The following is a 20,691-nucleotide window of genomic DNA, read 5'->3' as shown; positions in this document are numbered from 1 at the left end:
GCTGCTGCGCGTTAATAGCCCTGAGTGCTACGCTGGCTGACTCGACTCGGCTGGGCTCTGTGTTCATACATCGTATTCTGCTAATTCTCATTAGATTTTGTATCGCCCAAGTGAGCAAACGTTTAGCAGTAGAGCACAAACAGCACAAAGTAGAAATACAACACACACACACACACACATAGACAAACATCAGCCGTCGTTGGCAGTGTCGGTGCGATACGATTCGGTACGGTTCGCCTGCAAGTCCCATACATTTGTTCTACACCCGCCTCCTCCTCCCCTCCCCACTATACCGTGCTGCTGCACCCACTCTCGTGGTGGGGACGACTCTAATAAAGTCCGCAATGTGTTAGAATTCGTGAACGGCCCCATAGAATAGAATAGCACAACAGCAAAGAGCAGAGGCAAGCCAGCAAGCAGGCAGGCAGGCAAGCAGGCATGTGTGTACACTTCACAACATTATTTTTTCGCAAATGTTAACGTGAGCGCTCAGTTTGATTTTAAGCGTTTATTTAAAAAGCTGAAATCGTCGCGTAAGCAACACTAGTGCTAGCGCTAAACGCCAAACTTGAAAATTCAAAACTAAAAAACCAAAATTGAAAAGTTTCTGGAAAAAAGTTAATAAAACAAATAAATATTGAACAAAAAAAGCCAACTAATATTTAAAACAAATCCCATATGCTTAGGGAATATTTATGAAAATTTTATAAACCCAACAGAAAAAAATGTTATACAAAAAATTTACTAAGCAAGTGACCTCTTGACCAATGGCCTGTTTCTAAATCAAATAAAGTAAAAACCGAAACCCCAAAACCTTTGCCTGTTGTTACCATAGAGATTGCCATAGAGTAGAGTAGAGTCCACTTTTTTACCCAAAACAAAAAATCTGTGCAATACAAAAGTGGTCATGCTGTAGTCTTTAAAGTGAAAAGGCCCTTCTTAAAGTGCTGTTATAACAATTTAAGAAGGAATAAAACCTTAAATACGTTAAAAGGGAGAGAAAAATTAAATAAAGCCTAAAATTTAATCAGTGCCTGTTGAAAAAAAATCAAAAAAAAAAGCTAAAGGGGCTCTAAAAGTTATACAAAAGTCCCCAAAAAAATCACCAAGTGCAATTTTAAATAACAAATATAATATATGTATATATATATATATGCCTATATAATAACTAAAACAACAACAACAAAAATTATTTGCAAAATTATTGTTTGAAAAATTAAAACAAAAAAAAAGCAAAAAAAAACGAAAGCAGTAAAACAAAAACAACGTTAACCACAGTGCCCTTATTAAGAAAGATTAATTTAGAAACAACAACAACAATAAAAGAGTAATAAAAATACAACAACATCAACGATTGTCATTCATCATCCATTATTGTTGGGGGATAATTGTTTGAAACAACAACAACAACAACTACATTAGCCGGCCTAGCCACCCCTTCAACAATCAACCAACCAACAACCTCTGGACTTATTTTAAAAAATTATTATTCAACAACTTGAACTTATATAATTTACCCATATAATCATACAATTTGTTTGGCCTTACTTTAAAGCTAAACGCTTAAATCTTGGATTATTTCTTGTGTGTATATATGCATAATAATATTAATAATATTTATATGAGTGTATGTGTGCCTGTGTATAAATCATTCTCTGGATTATAATCAAAAGTCAAACAAACAAACAAATTATTACTTCTGCTTGGAAGCTCTATTTTCAAAATTGTGGATTCTCACCAAACCCCCCACCAAACCTACCCTCCCCCCCGCCCATCAATTAACCAACGCAATCTTAACAGCTGTTTGCTGACAAATCAATCAGCTGTTGGCTATATGGATATTACTAAACGGTAAGTGTGAGAGTAAATAAAATATAAATAGCATAAAAAACATATAAGGGGGAGATATTTTATGGATGGTAAAAGCTGGGGTGAAAATGGATTTATAGAAAAGTAAATGTTGGAAAAAAAAAGTTTTATAAGGAAAAGTCGCACAAAAAACAATTTTTGTTACAGGAAAATATAGAAACTCGCTATAAGTGTAAACAACCATAAGGGCCAGATGCCTAGAAAAATTTCCACTTCTTTATGACATAAAGTTAACAAAAATGATTAAAAAAACTAGCGAAACAAACTCCAGAGGCATAGATACTATTCGAAGAAAGAAAAAACCCAACTAATGCTCCCCAAAAAGGAATCATGCCCAAAACCTTAGTTGAAAAATAAATTGAAATTAAACATAACAAGTAAAAAGGCGTTTAGTTCGGCCGGGCCGATCTTTGGATACCCACCACCTCGGGTATATATGTAAACTACCTTTCGTCATAATCCGGTAAAAAAAACGCTGAAATTTATGCCCCCATAGCAGCATTATCAAAATATGGTCCGATTCGACAAGGATATTGAGTGATCTATTACGTACAAGTCATTGTTCAATATTGTAGAACAAAATATTGGTCTTATTGGTAGCCATATCCAAATAAAGACCGATTGGAACCATATATGACACGGATGTCGAAAGGCCTAACATAAGTCAAATTTCAGCGAAATCGGATAATAAATGTGCCTTTTATCGGGCTAAGTCTTTAAATCGAGAGATCGGTTTATATGGCAGCTATATCCAAATCTGAGCCGCTCTGACGAAGGGCCTAACCCAACTCACTGTCCCAAATTTCAGTGAGATCGGATAAAAAATGGTGCTTTTATGGGCCTAAGATCATAAATCGGCGGATCGGTCTATATGGCAGCTGTATTCAAACCTGGACCGATCTAAGCCAAATTTAAAAAGAATGTTGAAGGGCCTAACACAATTCACTGTTCCAAAATTTCGCGACATCGGAGAATAAATGCGCCTTTTATGGACCCAAAACCTTAAATCGAGAGATCGGTCTATATGGGAGCTATGTGCAAATCTGAACCGATCTGGGGTTCAGGAGGTTGTCGACTAGCCTAACACAACTCACTGTCTCAAATTTTAGCAAAATCGGATAATAAATGGTGGTTTTATGGGCCTAAAACCCTAAATCTGCGGATCGGTCTATATGGCAGCTATATCCAAATTTGGATTGATCTGAGCCAAATTTAAAAAGAATGTTGAAGCGCCTAACACAATTCACTGTTCCAAAATTTCGCGACATCGGAGAATGAATGCCCCTTTATGGACCCAAAACCTTAAATCGAGAGATCGGTCTTTATGGCAGCTATATCCAAATCTGAACCGATCTGGGGCAAATTGAAGAAGGTTTTCGACTGGCCTAACACAAGTCGCTGTCACAATTTTCAACAAAATTGGATAATAAATGTGGCTTTTGTGGGCCTAAGACCCTAAATCGGCGGATCGGTCTATATGGCAGCTGCATCCAAATCTGAAGCGATCTAAGCCAAATTGAAGAAGAATGTTGAAGGGCCTAACACAACTCACTGTCCCAAATTTCGGCGACATCGGACAAGAAATGCGCTTTTTATGGACCCAAAACCTTAAATCGAGGGATCGGCTTTTAATATATATTGGGTTGCCCAAAAAGTAATTGCGGATTTTTCATATAGTCGGCGTTGACAAATTTTTTCACAGCTTGTGACTCTGTAATTGCATTCTTTCTTCTGTCAGTTATCAACTGTTACTTTTAGCTTGCTTTAGAAAAAAAGTGTAAAAAGAGTATATTTGATTAAATTTCATTCTAAGCTTTATTTAAAATGCATTTACTCTCTTTTAAAAAATCCGCAATTATGTTTTGGGCAACCCAATATGATTTTGAGTATGTATTTGGCGTTTGTTGAGTATCATCTGTATAAGCGTCAACAGATGATACAAGCGCAGTGCACAAGAAAATATTGAAAGAGCCTATGAAAAATCATTACATGATTCAAAGAAAGCAGTCGGATAAGTCAATTGACGTTGTAAATTTATGAGAAGAACATATTAGTTTGAGTATATGACCAAAAACAGTTCCTTTTACAGATTTCTTACGGTTGAATATAACCTAAAAGGTTTTAATGTTTCCATTGCTTTGGCGTTGACCAGCAATAGGTCAATGGAAGGATATGATAGTGAAACAAGTGGATGGCATTGGCTGGATCATCTGCATGATACAAGCGCAGTGGACAAAAAGTCCCTACAAAATATCTTCGTAGGATTCAAGAAAGAAGTCTTATAGGATCACTGGCATCGCAAAGTTATCAATACAAGATATGTATTAGGATGAGGATAAAAAGTTTTTGTAACAGTTTTTTTACTTTTGCAAAAAACTTTCAAAGTTTTCGTTGGTTTTACGATAAGACGCAGTGGTTCATCTGTACGAGCGTCAACAGATGAAACAAATGCAGTGTAAAGAAATTATTTAAAGGGCCTACAAAAATGAATGATGAAAAACGATAGTCACATCAGTCAGCTAAATTTTGTAAAGAAATATGAAAAATACGTTTGTTTGCTATTGGATGAGCATTTGCGTGTAAGAAAGTGATTTTCAAATACAAAGTTCTCTGCAAGAATGGTATTGAAAAATGACTAAAACATGTAAAATCATTAATATATCAATACATTGAATGGGAATGGTAAACTGGCCACTATCTATCCAGGATCTTTCTTTTGTAATGGCACTTTGTGAAAAGTGTATAAAAAAGGATTTTATTTTTTTTGTCTATTCATTGGATGGGAAGTATTTAAGGAGACTCCAGAGTGGTAAACTGGCCACATTCTATCCAGGATCTTTCTATTGTAATGACACTTTGTGAAAAGTGTATAAAAAAATCCTCCAAAAGATTTTCTCTTTGTTTTTTTATAATTTTAGTCACCATCTTCATCCCAATAAGTTTTTAATTATAAAGTTTATGTATATGCCAAATTTTCAATATTTTTCTCTAAACACATTTCTGTACATTACTTTCAAATTGGCCTCCTCCCATAAAAAAAAAATTGTTCACCAAATTGGCACAAACACATAGTACGTACGCTCAAGTTTAAATAATTTTAGCTTATTTTCTTAAGGAAGTAATTAAGACTAATTTATGTATTTTTTTAGAGAAAAAAATTGTTATTAAATAAAAATATAATTTTTCAAATTTGCTGACGGCTGCAGCAAAATGTGCTCAGACAACGGCGAACGCCAGCCGTATCTCGGAAAAAGGGGGGAATCTTTTGGCTGTTTCTTGCAGTCTTAGACAATAAAGCTTTAAGTGTTTTATAAACGAAAAAAGACAAAGAAGATAAAGGCAGCTGTGTTTTGGTTAGAAAATGTTAACAGGTGTTTTATTTTCCTTAACATTTTCATAATGATTTACTTTGTTGTTGTTGCTGGCGATGGTGTTGTTGTTATTTGAAACAAGAAAAAAACAAAAAAAGTGTGTGGGTGAAAAGAGAGACAACAACAAACATAAGAGAGAAGTTTTTAAAGGTGGTGGCCACCACGAATCAAGAAAAAAAAACGTGGGCCTCACGTTGTTTAGATTTCAGAATTATGTAGATTTGTATGTCAGTTCGTCAACACTATACAATATTCAATTTTTGTTTTTAATAAAAGAAAAAACACAACAACATTGCTGTTGCTTTGGGCTAATACACACGCCTATATGTATATAAATATGTATTAAAGGTATCTCTAAAAGTTGTATATTTGAAAATTCAAAGTCCGAAATGGCCATAATTTATTTGCAACACACGCGTTTTGTGGAATTTTCAATGATCATAGTTTTCGCTAAGATCTTTAAGATAATATGGCCAGGCCCATCCTATTGGCGCTGCTGCTTGAAAAGATTTTTGCAATAACAAAAATTTAATTTCAATACTATGGCACTACAAAAAAACAACAAAACTAAATGGAAATGTGTTGGAAAAATTTGTAAAATTTAGAGCATTTATGGGTGTTTATTTATTTTTTTTTCTTTCAAGAATTGATTGCGCTGTCTAATGCCGTATTCCCAAATTCAATTCAATAGACATGGCACATATGTGTGTCTATGTTTTAAAACTAAATTTAATTGTTTACAAAATGCAATAGTTTTAGGTAATAAATAATGGCAGCCAATGCGATTATGGATGGCAATGCAATTTTGGATATAATAAATTAGAAAAAAAAATCCCAAGCAACAATTTTGGTTACCTACGAAGGAAAGAAATAACTTATCATAACTGTTTTTCATTTCCGTATAAAATATTTCTAATTTCTTGAGAAATAAAAAGTTGGTTAATAGTGACTAATAGTTCAATGACGCAGAGTTCTTCTAGACTGTTGGGAACTAATCATCCCATTTTTTTTTATTTTAACTTATCTTTCACAAGGCTAAAGTTTGTGACTTTGTTTTATTTCCTTTGATGTTGTTTTTTTTTATTTATTTTTTTAATTATTGAAAACTGCAGTTGTTTAGAAAACATTTCATTTGGGATATTCCTTTATGTTGTGCTTTTTTCTCGATAGACTATTTGTTATTTTCCCCCAAAGGTTTATATAACGTCTGCGTTTCTTCTAAGATGAATAACTCTATTTGGCCATGAATAACATAAGAAAAAGTATAAAAAAAATGCTGTCAATTAGAATACCTATGCTATATTGCATATTTATTTTGATGTATTTTAACTGTCTGTTGTTTTTATGGATTTTCACAAATGTGTCTCATAAAAATATACTAAGATGCAAGGATTTTGTGAAGCGATTCTAGTATGGGAAAACAAAGACAAAATGTAGTATAAAAATGATTTTAAAATATTCAAATGCCTTTAAATTCAAAGAATATTCGTTTGATTCTGTTTAGCCTTACAATATTCTATAAGTGCTTACTTTATTAGTCACATGGAAGCGCTAAAGTAAGGTTTTGTAATTGCTTGCTTTCAAAATTGTAGTCATTTTGTCTTTTAGATATAGGTATTTGCATTTGAACGTATGTTACTTTAATGCTTCCTAATAAGCAGTAATGTAAGCAATCACCAAACAATATAAGAGCATGAATTTGTTATTAAAAAACTAATTAAAATTTGGGTAAAATTCAATAATCAAAACATTTTATAACTATCCCAAAGAATGAAAATTTTTTTATTTGAACTCAAAAATGCTTGTAACTCCTTAAATATGAATGTAATCGAATATCATGATGTTTGCTCTGCAGAGATACGTCTTCTTATCCCTGAGGTAAGAAGGTTCGCCAGGGTAACAAGATTTTCTTGGAACTCATACCAGTTTGTGATCGATTCGCCAGTTGACCGAACCCTGCATAACCATGAATACTCGTATTTCGCCCGAACAATGAATCAAGAATCGGCTTTCGGTAAATATGTTTACCACTACTTACGACCCCCAGAAATTTAAAACAAATGTGAGTAAAGACTACTGTTTTTCTCTTACTCCACGCAGGGGACATTCCCTGCGTGTTGGTTAAATACAACAAAAAAGTGCTTGTCGCTTAACTTAAAGTTCTTGTGACTCCTTACAATTTACTCCTAAGTTTACCACATACTATTCAGCGTTGCAAAAAGTCCTCTGATTGCACAAAAACCTCAAAAAATTTAAGCACTTGCCCAGAGAATTAATGGATTCCTGATGGACAAAGGTTTTATCACACAATAGTGTGTCTCGTTACTACTCAAGGCTAATTTTCTGCAGAGTGGTTTCTATTATTACAATAAATGTTGATTTTACTGCTTACTCTAAGGCGTTGCAAAAAGTCCTCTAATTCCTTAAAAACAAAATGTATGCACTTGTCCTGAGATTGAGTAGATTATATTCCTGATGGACAAAGGCCTCACCCACAGAAACGTGTCTCGTTACTATTCAAGGTTTTTTTCCGTAGAGTACTTTCTATTGTTAATATATGAGGTTTGAGCTTTGGAAACAGTACAGTCATCGGTAGTTTTGTATTCTGAAGGGGTTATTTTACCAACCACCCAATATATCTGGAGAAATGTGTTTTTGTTCTATAATACTTCTGTTGTTGATAAATGAATTTTGAGAATGCGAATCACTAACATCACGGATTGTAGTTTTGAATTTCGGGGTCTTGTTTCACCAACAAAATGTTTATGTTAGACTAATAAATACTTGTACCTCCTTAAATAATGAGCTTAAATTATATAACTTAAAAATGTTTGTGACTCCTTGAAAACTTAATGCTTTTACAAAAGCGCTGCAAAAATATCGACATTTTCCATATCACAAAATTCATGCACTAGTCCTGAGATTTTAATATATCGTTGATGAAAAATGCAGCGCGATCCCACAATTGTGTCTCATCTCTGCTTTTCTCTTAGAGTACAAATCAATATGGACAGGCATTGAAATTTCTGATCCTGAGGTGTTATATTTAAATATTCTTTATTAACCCATTCGCTGAATTTCCGCCTTTGACTTTATGGCGGGAAGGGATACAAAGGGTATTGCCAAATCCTTATTCAAATGATTCTCCGCCGAAGTTTCCTATACCAGAATCATTGGTATGATGAATTCTTAACCAATAAGTAGTGAATTCTCCTAGGCATAAGTTAGATACAGCGGTCAAAAAAGTATTCATCATTCAATGTTTTTTTTTTAATAAGTCTACAAAAGACAATTGGAATAAAAACATATTAAACTAATGATGCAGTAGTGCTTGTGTGATATATATGTACACAATTTCATTGTTTTTAAAGAAAAAAATAGTATTTATTGGAACAAAAAGGGCCATTTTACAGCTGAACACAAAAAATTAAACAAAAAAAGTATTCATCATTGCAAAAAAACAAAAAAATAAATAACATAATTTAAAAAAATTAATACTTTGTTATTCGACCACCGCGTCTTATAACTTCTTTTAAACGGTTTGACATCGACTGGACTAATTTAGCGGTTATATTTTGGTCTATATTAGTCCATTCCTCCATTATCACCTGTTGCATTTGACTCTTGCTCGAAAAATTGCGCGTTCTCAATTTGCGTTCGAGATGTTCCCAAAGATGTTCAATTGGGTTCAAGTCGGGACTTTGAGGAGGAGTTTTAATGACTTTGGGGCAGTTATACAGCATCCACATCTTGGTATTTAAAGCAGAATGTTTGGGGTCATTATCTTGATAATATTGAAAGTTATTACCAAGCCCAAGTTTTACAGCACTATCTTTTAAATTCCTCTGTAAAATGTCAATGTAATACTTATGATCCATTACTCCATTAATAATTTCAAGATTTCCCGCTCCTGAAGCCGCCATACACCCCCAAACCATTAAACCACCTCCACCATGTTTTACAGTAGCAACTGTGTTTCGTTCTTCAAGCTCTGTATTTGGTTTTCTGTACACTATGACCTTTCCATCGCACCCAAAAAGATTAAACTTGCTCTCGTCTGCAAAAATGACTGTTTTCCAAAATGATTCGGGCTGTTTTACATACATTTTTGCGAAGTTTAGCCTTTTCACTCGGTTTATTTTATTTATAAAGGGCTTCTTACGTGCAGTTCTTCCTCTGTAACTATGCCTTTTGAGTGTATTTCGAATTGTTTGTGTAGTAACTTCCTTCCCTAAATATTCCATAGTGTTTTTACGAAGAATGGTCGCATTTGTCTTCGGAGTTTTCTGAACTTGCCGCACTAGCCAACGCACATCTCCAACTGAAAGTGCTTTTGGTCGACCAGATCTTGGTTTATTGTCAACAGTTTTCGTTTCTGTCCACTTTCTGATGATGGATTGTATAGTAGATCGTGGTCTATTTAATATTTCACTGATAGTTTTTTGAGTTAAACCATTCCTGTGGTGTTTTATTATCAAAACTTTTATCTCATCAGAAACCTCGTTTTGCTTACGACCCATTTTGACAAAAACTATATTTTCAATGAAATTAAATATTTGCTGTCAAGGGCAAAGCCTCCTTTACTAAATAAAACAGAAAAGGGGGATTCCCAAATAATATTTGAATTTGACTTTGATGATAGCACATCAATGATGAATACTTTTTTTGTTCTGTTTTTGGTGTTATTATATAAAATTGCATTTTTTGCGCTAATTAAATTTATTTTTTGAATTTATTTTAAAACATATTACGAAAAATAAACTATTGCATAAAACTGCATTATTTGTTTACTTTAAATTTTCTTCACCCAAAATAAGTGAATTTATTATCAATTTTGCTAATGATGAATACTTTTTTTGACCGCTGTAGGTTAATCGGCAGGGAATGGATTAAGTGGCAACTAGTTTCAATAAGAGACAGAGTTTCAATAGCAAGAACTGTTAACCAGTTGTAGATATATGGGTAGGTGGAGTTCGAAGCGGTCACTCCATAAGTGAAGGCGTCGATAGCATACAACATGCTGAGATGGTTGGCGTCTTGGATTTTATTTTCAGGATTCTTTTGAATTTAAATTCTTCCGCTTTCCTGCAGAACAAACGAAGGCACCAAACACACAAAGTGCAAATGGAAGCTGTCCAAATGATTGCATGAATATTTTATAATAAGTACATATTACGCTATGTGAGACCTATTACACTGAGAATACTAGCGCTGACTGTCAAAATGATTGGATGAATACTTTATAATATCTACCTATTACGCTGTGTGTGACCTATTACATTGAGAAAAGTAAATGCCGGTGATAACTGTCCAAATGCTTGGATCGCCCACTTTATATATTACGTTGTGTGGGACCTAATACAGTGGACAACGGATTTGAGAATGTGGAGAAAATGTCAACTTTTTTTCTATACAGAATTATTGCATACAAGAAACTAGTTTTTTATACAGATACATACGGATATAAGAATGTCGTTTTTTATATGTGTAATTTTCATATTTTTACGCACGAAACATCTGCCCGCAGGTTTCGGAGTAATGTGGAAATTTGTGAGTTCCATCACTACACTACGAATATCCACATGAAAACTGACTTTTGCTCTGTATATGTGTTTCTTTTTGTTGATCTATGAAGTTGTTGCCAAACCATGTGTCCAGACCCAATTTCTCATAATATAAATGTTCTTATAGAGAATTTTTCGAAGCTGTAATTCGATGTTTTAAAAATATTTCTTGTAGACATTTGTTTCTTATTTCCACTCATTTTGCAATGAAGTATCTAATAAAATCCATCATGATTTGCAAAATATTCTTAAAAATGTTTTTGTCTTACACACGATTTGCTTATGTCCATTACATACTGTTGGAAAGGAAAAGGTATGGAGGGTGATTGCATTCAAGAAGTTCACAAAATTGTTTTTTACTCTTAGACAACCTTTTATCTGTGAGTTTTGAGGGTGAGTGCATTCAAGAATTTGACAAACTTGATTTTGTCCATTAGACAGCCTTTTGTGTGATGTCTGGTTAACTTTTCGTTAACAAAAACCTTTAAACCTAGACACTAAAAGATTTCTTTTAAACAGTAGCTCTGTTTTGTCTCTTTCATTTAGTATGTAGTACAATATATCTTTCTCTTCAACCCATTCATGATATCTTATAAATATTTCATTTTATCCATCATTCAGTCCATTTATTTCCCTTTGAACTCACTCAGTCAATCGTCGTGAAACACAAATAACTCATTTTTATTTTTTTGGCCACGCGCCTTTTTTCCTATATGAAGAGCTTAAAAGTTTGTTTATTGAATGTTCTTGTCATTTGGCCGGTTCAGTTGTCTGTCCAGCCTGTTTCTGTTTTTTGATTTTTATGAATATTTTAGCATGTCCAATTGTCTGCTCACAAATTGTTGTTGATTTTTTAACAAAAAAAATCTACAAAAAAAATTTACATTACTAAAATTATTTATGCATCCAGTAGATTGGTTTTTTATATTTTTTTGTTAATATGCAGGGTGCTCTTAATAATAAAAAAAACGTATATAAATATTTTATGGAAATGGAAATATTGTGTTGAAATAAAAAGAACATTTTTTGTTGTTATTCTGAATTCCCACATATTATATATACTACATACAAAGGAAAACCATTTGTGTATATAGATATGAACTTATAGTATAGTAAAATATGTGTCATATTTGCTTTTTGTCCAATGTTGTTCTTTTTGGTTTTGTTTAAAAATTTAAAAAAATTTATGAATTCATTTTTTTTTTTTTTTGAAAAAACATAAACATTGTCTTCATATTCTTAAGTGTATATCCCCCCTTTGGTTTTCTAGCTGTGTAGTATTGAAAAGTTGAAAATTTCCATTTCGTTTCAATACAAAATTCACAATATTCGCATACATATGGATGTATGGCTATATGGAAGGATGGATGAACGAAGTACAGCCACATTAACATTCATGCATACATTTTGCCATTTGTTTATATCATAGTCACTGTGTATATATGTTTGTATGTTTTATACATTATATCCAAATTTTGTGCACATATGTGAATTATATCTGCATGTATGTTTCATTAGTATAGCCAAGAACGAAAAGAAAAAAAAACAACATAACAAGAGCGGATTATAGTGATCTTCAAAAGTAGGCATATACTCCAAGGAATTTCTGGATATAGTATTTTTGATTTACTTGCCAATCGTTTAAGTACGAATTTGTTATTTCTGATACAAATTATAAAAATTACTCTTTTAATGGCCAATCGCTTAATTGCAAATTTCATTGAACGACCAAATGTCAAACAAACATACACCTTGAACATTTTGTATGGAATAGAAGAAAATTGGGTTTACTCACATATTTGCATAAAAAGTAAAAATGATGAAACTGGAAATTATACTTAAAAACCAATTCTGACATACAGGCGAATCAACGAAATTTTCCTGAAATCCCATCACAAGTTTTCATTACCTGGTTGCAGGGTTTATAGAAATGACAGAGCCCGAAATGGCGGTGGAATCGTCATTGCTATTCGAATGATCTTCAAAAATAATCATACGCAACTAAATTTATAGAAAATATTTGCATAACGGTGACTATCTGCAACAAAGAAGCTTTGTTCAAATCGGCATATTGTCCCCTTGTCCCCGTTTCACTGCAGATTTTCAAAATCATTTAAATCTACTTAATTCATCAGAAGAATTCGTTTTATTTGGCGATCTTAATGCTAAGCACCATAGTTGGAACTGCCTGAGCTCGAATACTGCGGGCCCCACTTTTATACCATCACCAATTATCATCGAATTCTTATATTTTCCATTCACCTTATCCAACAGGACTGCCTCAAAATGAGTATCTCTAGGAAACCCTCTATTATTGACTTTTTACCTACAAATTCAACATAAAATTTTTCTGATTCACAAACACACCCACACTTTGATTCTATGTCTTAAAATGTCTCCTATATTGCTTAGGAAGGTCATAATGAAGTCTTGCAGTTTCCTGGAAGATGGCCTGAAAACAAAAAGTTATCGCAATATGGTCCGAACAAAGAATAGGACCCTATTCCGATAACTTTTTGTATTCAGGCCACCTTCCAGGAAACTGCAACACTTCAAGATTTTAATAGATTCAAAGTTAACTTACCAAACCTTACTTAAGCAGGCATAGACCTCCGAGAATATAGACATTATAATTATTTATTAACTCTTTAGGAGAGGCATGTGCCGAGGATATCCCTTTTAGGACTAAAGTGAACTGCGAGCTTAAGTTGTCTCACTTAAGTTAGACTCCAAAAACCGATACAGACGTTAGTTTCGAAGATGTACAGACCAAGACCTTAAGATGACTTATAAGGCCATTATTAGGGAGCACAATAAATTAATTGAATTTCATGTTTAGAAGAAAAGAAACGATTGATGGTCTCAGTTCCTTGTCAATCTGCCCACTGGCAGTAAGTAGTTCTGGAGGATAGTCAAAAAGATCAAGGGCAAGCGAGACACTAACCAGCCCTGGATGCCGGTGGCAGGCTAGTTAGCGACTGCTCCGAAAATAGTTAATGTGATAGCGTGTTCCTTTACAAGCACACATATGACTAGAAAAAATATCCAAAATTGGGCCGAGAATAGGATAAATTTGGTGCCAAGAACATTGAATCAGATAGATTCCTCGCTTGACTGCTCGTGTCTAACGGCTCTTGGTGAGGTAAGAAGCTTTATTTCTGGCCTTAGGTATACAAATGCACCTGGAATAGATGGTATTCATGATAAAGTATTCATGATATAGTATTCATGATATAGTATTCATGATATAGTATTCATGATATAGTATAATTATGCGCTTTCTTCATTGGTCAAAATCATTTCTGTACAGCTCATTCCCATTTTCCAAAGTGTTTTAAGAAGGCTAAGGTTATTCCAGTCCCTAAAAATGGCAAAGATCCAAAACAACCTTCAAGCTTTCGATCAATTAGTTTACTGAGTTCAATTGACAAAAATTTTGAGAAGATTATACACAACAGGCTTAAGCCTATTGTAGATGAAGCCAATATACTTCATAGATGCCAACTTGGGTTAAGGGAGGAACACTCAACTATCCATCAAATCAAAAGTGTGGTATTTGTAATAAGATCTAATAGACGCCAAAGATATTCCACTGCAGTTTTATTGCTAGATATTGAGAAAACCTCCGATTCCTTCTGGCACAATGGCCTGATTTATAGGCTATACAAATTGAACTGTCCAACTTATTTAGTGAAAATTTTACAGAGCTTTCTTTCTAATAGGTCTTTCATTGCCGATGTCGACAATGTCGGAAAAAAATGAAATCCCGCAGGAGTTCCTCAGGGGTTCCACTAAACTTTTATGCTGATCATAGCGCTTCTATATGTCGGGGAAAGGTTTCTAATGCCATTGTATCAAGAAAAATCTCTCTCGTCTGCTAGGCGATATTTTCAACAGGGAAAATTAAGGTTAATGAAGAATAGACACCGGGAGGAGGCCACCGCAGCGCAGAGGTTGGCATGTCCGCCTATGACGCCGAACGCCTGCGTTCGAATCCTGGCGAGAACATGAAAATTTATAGCGGTGGTTATCCCCTCCTAATGCTGGCGACGTTTAGGAGGCATTGTCCCATTAGGTTAGCGTTAGGTAAGAGTGGCAGTCCTTTACAGACTCACTTAGACAATTTTACGTCCATTGTGATACCACAGTAGCGACCGACCAAGGCTTCTGGCGGGAATCGAACTAACGACCCCTGCACTAGTCTAATCCAAGCACGCTACCAACTCGGCGCCTACCGGTGCGCCTTTCATTTAAAGCAAATAAATGGAGCTTAAGTCAAGTAAGGAATTCCTAAAATCTGTGAGTTTGTTTTTGGCTTTCTACTGCACCAATTGGTTTAATGTTGAACTTAAGATTTTCTCCAAGGCCTTTTTTTATAGGAATTTTTGCGATTTCTTTCTTTAATTCATCTATCTTAGGCTTCTGTTAAAATTTTATATTGTTCTAAAACATTTCTCCCATTTACTATTAAAATTTTTATTTTCCTCCATACTTATATGAACGATTCTAATGTTTTGCCATAAATGATGTCGCAACTTGAAATTTCCGCACTGAAATTAAAAACAGAAAAGCAGGGGAAAATAAAAATTACTGCCACTGACGATGCTGCTGCTGATGCTCTATGGCTATGCTGTTGCAGTCAATTGATTTTAGTTTTAACACATGTTAGAAATATTTTATATACGATACAGATATGTATCCACGACTAATAAAGTGTATTTTTTCAATTGGGGTGAGATTTTTTTTTTTACCATGCCATACCATGCTCTTAGACTAAGGCAATGGGAAATGGGAAAGGAGGATACCGAATTGAATTTGAGTTTGGAACGAAACTAACGAACGAACAAACGAGAAAACTGAATAAATGGTTAGATATCCATGGAATGCATAACGAATTGCAAACATTTGACAAAGTTTTTGCTAAAATGCGTTGTTGATGCCATGAATACCAAATCAGGGGGATGATTTGATGTAAGACAGCATTGTGGGTAAATGCAAAATGGTGGTGGGGTTTGATTGTCTCACACACACACACTAGAGAAAGGCTAGTGTGGAGGGGGATGGGGGGGAGGCTTCAAACAATATATTATAAAAGTCCAGCAAAAATCTATTGATTCACTCAAAGATAAGGGATTTTTGGTTTCTCAGACAGGCCTGAAATATTTTGCTGTTGAATAAAAATCTTCAAGGTTTTAAGTACATAAAAACTTAATGGCACGTTAAGATTTTACGAATCCCCAAACACATACTTTGAGTTTAACTTATACATACGAATAAATGTTTGTATGAAGTTTCCCTTTTTGTTCATGGTTTTTGAAAAAATGCTGCCAAAAATCCCCAGAAATAAGCCAGAAAACTGGGCGTATGTTCTTAGATTTATGTAAAAACCAAAATATATCATAAACTTAAACCAAATGGAGTGTTGAACTCCCCATAGTGAGTTGGTATGTTTTTTCTGTGTATGTGTGTGGAGTAGTAAAAGAATATACCCTCCTCCCCCCCCCCCCCCCCCCCCCCCCCTTGGAAATAAGACTCTGCTGCTTGGTTTTGGGATTTTAGACTTTGGCGGCGGCGGCGGCCCCTGTTGTATGATTGATTTAGATTTATGATGCTGTTAAAACAAGCCCAAACAAAACAGCATCAAGAGAGAGCAGAGGAAGCACACAAAACAAGACGCAATAGAACTGGGCTGATTTTTGTCTACTACTGCCACAATCTTCACAGCAAAAAATCCAAGCTTCTATGCCCAACAAAACAAAGTAAGTCTTTCATTAGATGAAAAATGGCCTGGGAAAGGGAAATAGTCAAAAGGCAAATGGCGAATGGCGAATGCCCGATTGCTTTAAGTTATCAATAACAGAAACTTCTTTTGTTTTTTTTTTTGAGTTGAAACATAAGATACGGAAAAAGATTTCAATATTGATTTGCCACACAAGATATTTGAGATTATAGCTGATACATGCATGTATTTGCGGTGTTGAAGAAGGAAAGGCCAGGCAAGGCCTAAGTATCAGGGGAAACGATTAACTTGGGATTTTTGTTTTAAAAGCATACTGCATGGGCATCGAATGGGCTGTAGTATGGATTAAGGAAATAGAAACCAGACACTTAATTGATGAGTTAAAAGGCAAAATGGTGTTAGTCTGAGAGCGGGGTCAAGGGGATTTAATGCAAAAATTCCTTAGGTTGTGAAGTAAAGCAAATGTTTTGAGTAATGCCCAAACATAACAAAAATGTTTTGAAATTTTTAAAATTTGGTGGATTATAAAGATAAATTAGCGCATGTAAAAGACCTTTTTTAAACCATTAACAAGGAATTGATAAAAAATAAATTAATAAAGTTTTGAATAAATTGAGATTCCATTGCAGGAATTGTACGGCTTTAGACCATTGTTTAATGATTTCTATTCAAAGAATAGTATAGCAAAAAACATTTAAACGTCAGTAATAAATTGTATTACGAAAGACGATGACGAACAATAAATGTGTGCTAAATTCTAGCCGGACTAAATCTTGGAAACCCAACACTTTGGATTGTACTAAAAAATAAAGTTTTCTTATAATTCAGCCAAAATTTGGAGGTTTTTGGGGCCGTAGAAAGTTAATCAGGAAATCGGTTTTTATAGGAGGCTAGCTGGCCGGTGTGCGTGGCTACACCCTTTATTGTTTGCGGCCCCTTTTTTGACAGGGTCCAAATTTGTCTAAATTTTCAGCGGTGGTTTACCCCCTCTAATGCTGGCAACATTTGTGAGGTTATATGCCCCTAAGAGGTTTCCCACTGCGGCACGCCGTTCGGACTCTGCTATGAAAGGGAGGTCCCTTGTCATTGAGCTTAAACTTGAATCGGACAGCACTCATTGATATGTGAGAAGTTTGGCCCCTGTTGCTATGTGGAATGTTTATGGGGAAAATTTGCATTCTACTCAAACCGTTTCGTTTGAGTCCCATTATGTTCCGATCGACCTAGATATCCGTTTGGGGGTGAATTTTGGGGTGGTTCGGCCCCCTTGGGACTTGACCCCAAATTTTTATATAAATTTCGTATTCTACTTCCAATTACCTTTCATTTGATACCCATATTGCCCCAGTCGAAAAACATGAAATTTTTGGGCGGTTTTTGGGGGTGGGGTGGGCTTCCCGACACTTGGATTCAAATTATTATATCAAGTTCGTACTCTACTCTTAAATAGCTTTCATTTGATGCCCATATTGTCCCAATTGATAAATATGTCCGTCTGGGCGAGTTTTGGGGTAGGGCGTCTCCCATGGTTATTTGACCACAATGTTTTATATCAATTTTGTGTTATGTGACCCCCAAGATTTCATATCAATTTTTTGTTTCTAGGCTACCATAAGAGGGTATACAAAATTTTGTTGAAATCGATGCACCCAGCTCCGAGATCTGGTGTTTTTGATAATTGTGGTTAAGGGGAGGGTACGCCCCCTTTGAGGAAATCACAAAATGAGGTAACCTTTTTTTTACCGGATTGGCATATATTCCTATTTGGGAAGGGGCTAAGGACAGAACGGCCCCCTTTCACTTGAATCTCATTTTTAATACTAAATATATGTGTAATCTGCTGCTAGCTTTTATTTGAGTCCCATATTGTCATGATCGTCTATTATGCCTCTTTGAGGTGTTTTTGTGGTCGGGGCGGACCACCTAGGTATTTGGATCGAATTTTTAGTATAAAATTCGATACCCTAATACTCTACTTTTGAATACCATTCATTTGAGTCCCATTATGTCCCGATCGGTTCAACTTTTTTTATTAGGTGGTGCTTTTGTAGTAAGAGGAGGCTCCGGCCCCCTTCCGATATCTCGAGCCTGTAAAGGGCGTAATTCTAAGCGGATTTGTCTGAAATTTGGCACTGTAACTTTTTCTGTGACCTCCAATATACGTGCTAAGTATGACCTTTATCGGTCAAAAATCCAATATAGCCCCCATATAAACCGATCTCCCCGTTAATACTTTGTAATTTTATCGGATTTGGCTAAAATTTTGCACTGTGACTTTTTCTAGGACCTCCAACATACGTGCTAAGTATGACCTGAATGGGTTAGAAATATGAAATAGCCCACATATGAGAGAAAATACGGCTAAGTTTTCCTTTTGGACACTGTAGATGCGATGTGCAGACTAAGTAGGGTTTCAGGAGACAAGAACTGGATTGCGACTATACTGCGACACATACAACATTTCAAACAAAACAATTTTTTTTAAACAAAAAAAGACTTGAAGGTGAGGAAGATCTGACGTCGAAGAACTTCAGGCATAACTCAAGGGCAGGTCGGAGAAGACAGCTCTCCACGCAATGATGCTTGAAGTGGATAAGTCTCTGCAAATGAAGAAGTACGCAATGGCGGCCTTCTCGAATATTGAGAGGGCATTTAACAACGAGGAGATGGGTCGACAGTTACCGCCTTGAGCCGCATGGTGAGAGAGAATACGGCCAAGTTTCCCCTTTGGACACTGTAGATGCGGTTGACAGACTGAAGAGGGTTTAAGGAGACAGGGACTGGATTGCGACTATACTGCGACACACACAACACTTCAGGGAGAGCTATGTGCCATAACGTTAGAAGCAAATGAAATTCTGGGAAGCGATTTACAGTTTTCGAAATCAATTGTTGTTGATGATGTTGTAGCCACATTTGTATGTGGAGGTAGCTATACTCTTCAAGCTCGTTCCGGTCATCGATCGCCGCGGGAACGTTATGGCCATAGGTTATTAAAAGACGACAATAGATCGCCTTCACAGGAACTCAGTATTTAAGAAAGAGCCCTTGCAGCCCGGTCTCTCACGGAGACTCTCCCTTCGATAACGCTGATTCTCCGCGACTTCAATTGCAGCTACTCCGTATTTGTATACGGCTTTTCACTAATCACTAATGTTGTAGCCACATTTGTAAGTGGAGGTAGCGATTCTCTTCAAGCTCGTTCCGGGTTATGAAAAGACGACAATAGATCGCCTTGTCACATCGAGTGTCATAGGCACTCAGTATTTAAGCAAGAGCCCTCTCTAACGATGATTGTCCGCGACTGCAATTTCAGCTACTCCGTTCCGTCCTTTCACTAATCGCAACATATGGACCCGGTAGCTCTCAGCGGAGCTTTTCATCGAGTATCACAGGCACTCAGTATTTAAGCAAGAGCCCTTGCCGCCCGGCCTCTCATGGAGGCTCTCCATTCGATACTACTTATTGTCCGCGACTTCAATTGCAGCTACTCCGTTCCGTCATTTCACTAATCGCAACATATGGACTCGTCCGGTAGCTCTCAGCTGATCTTCTCATAATGGGGATGAACACCAAAAAAATTAGAGCTCAGAGCTTCAACTGATGTGGTGCTTATAATTATAGCGTGTCGGCTCGAAATCAGTATGTGTATGTGGCGGCCCTCAAGGCCGTGGGCTCTAGTACAGTAAGGTCGCAGTGCGTGGAGGAGTGTGTGGAATCTCGCGAAAATGGAACGTAAAATTTTGTTTTTACTGAATTCTACTTTCCGTTTACGGTCAACAGACGTTTGCATGCGTTTTCGTAAAGCCGACACGTTCTCCTACATTTACGGAATGTTTACGGTATGAGCATCACTAGGCCTTAAGTTTTGTGAATAAGGCCGTAAGTGTTTTAAATTTGTTCTCCCTCCCTCTAAAAATTCTATGGGGTATTCAGGAAACCAAACGATGATATGTCTATTCTTTATGTCTCCAAAGTTTGTACAACTTTCAATTCAATTCAAATATATGTCAACAAACTAAGATTCAGCTGTTCACACAGACTTTCTATGTTTATGGTATATTTAATTATTAACCGTGTTTATGTTTCTATTCAGTGTCTGTATATTCTTGAAATAAATATAAACAATTAAATATTTGCTAAATAC

At 35.5% G+C, this 20,691-nt stretch overlaps 1 protein-coding gene across 1 annotated transcript in view; it reads left to right on the top strand.

Moving 5' to 3' along the window:
- Window positions 1-1,143: 1,143 nt before the first annotated feature.
- Window positions 1,144-20,691, top strand: part of Atf3 (activating transcription factor 3) — a 126,814-nt gene continuing 107,266 nt past the window's right edge. The window contains exon 1 of the mRNA XM_013245585.2: window positions 1,144-1,851. The gene's annotated coding sequence lies outside the window, so the exon portion shown is untranslated. The remainder of the gene's footprint in view (window positions 1,852-20,691) is intronic.

The sequence above is a fragment of the Stomoxys calcitrans genome, chromosome 4 (genome assembly GCF_963082655.1).
Source record: "Stomoxys calcitrans chromosome 4, idStoCalc2.1, whole genome shotgun sequence".
NCBI classification, from domain to species: Eukaryota; Metazoa; Arthropoda; class Insecta; order Diptera; family Muscidae; genus Stomoxys; species Stomoxys calcitrans.
This window is presented reverse-complemented; position numbering and strand designations above follow the sequence as displayed.